The 1,049-nt window shown below is 43.4% G+C and overlaps 1 long non-coding RNA gene across 1 annotated transcript in view; it reads right to left on the reverse strand.

Annotated features, from left to right (window-relative positions):
* LOC126387347 (uncharacterized) overlaps nucleotides 1–1,037 on the reverse strand; it is a 1,961-nt gene extending 924 nt beyond the window's left edge. The window contains exons 1-2 of the long non-coding RNA XR_007569637.1: nucleotides 792–1,037; nucleotides 9–153 (exon numbers count right to left, since the gene is read on the reverse strand). This is a non-coding gene — a long non-coding RNA (uncharacterized LOC126387347). The remainder of the gene's footprint in view (nucleotides 1–8; nucleotides 154–791) is intronic.
* Nucleotides 1,038–1,049: the final 12 nt, after the last annotated feature.

Raw genomic sequence — 1,049 nt, forward strand, 5'->3', positions numbered from 1 at the left:
GAAAACACCTGTCCAGAACAGCTAATGCCAAAAACATCTGTCCCAACCAGCTAACGTTGAAAACACCAGTCCTTAACAGCTAATGGCAAAAACATCTTTCCCAAACAGCTAACGTTGAAAACACCTGTCCTTAACAGCTAATGCCAAAAACATCTGTCCCAAACAGCTAACGTCGAAAACACCTGTCCAGAACAGCTGACACTGAAAATAACTGTCCAAAACAGCTAATGCTGAAAACACCTGTCCAGAACAGCTGACACTGAAAACATCTGTCCCAAACAGCTAACACTGATAACACCTGTCCAAAACAGCTAATGCTGAAAACACCTGTCCAGAACAGCTAACACCGAAAACCCCTGTCCAAAACAGCTAACGCTGAAAACACCTGTCCAAAACAGCTAACGCTGAAAACACCAGTCCTTAAGAGCTAATGCCAAAAACATCTGTCCCAAACAGGTAACACGGAAAACACCTGTCCAAAACAGCTAACGCTGAAAACACCTATCCAGAACAGCTAACACCGAAAACACCTGTCCAAAACAGCTGACGCTGAAAACACCTGTCCTTAACAGCTAATGCCAAAAACATCTGTCCCAAACAGCTAACGTCGAAAACACCTGTCCAAAACAGCTAACGCTGAAAACACCTGTCCAAAACAGCTAACGCTGAACACACCTGTCCTTAACAGCTAATGCCAAAAACATCTGTCCCAAACAGGTAACACGGAAAACACCTGTCCAAAACAGCTAACGTCGAAAACACCTGTCCCAAACAGCTAATGGCAAAAGCACCTGTCCCAAACAGCTAACGTTGAAAACACCTGTCCTTAACAGCTAATGCCAAAAACATCTGTCCCAAACAGCTAATGTTGAAAACACCTGTCCTTAACAGCTAATGCCAAAAACATCTTTCCCAAACAGCTGAAGTTGAAAACACCTGTCCTTAACAGCTAATGCCAAAAACTTCTGTCCCAAACAGCTAACGTCGAAAACACCTGTCCAAAACAGCTAACACTGAAAACACCTGTCCAAAACAGCTAACACTGAAAA

The sequence above is a fragment of the Epinephelus moara genome, unplaced genomic scaffold (assembly GCF_006386435.1).
Source record: "Epinephelus moara isolate mb unplaced genomic scaffold, YSFRI_EMoa_1.0 scaffold3794, whole genome shotgun sequence".
Lineage (NCBI taxonomy): Eukaryota > Metazoa > Chordata > Actinopteri > Perciformes > Serranidae > Epinephelus > Epinephelus moara.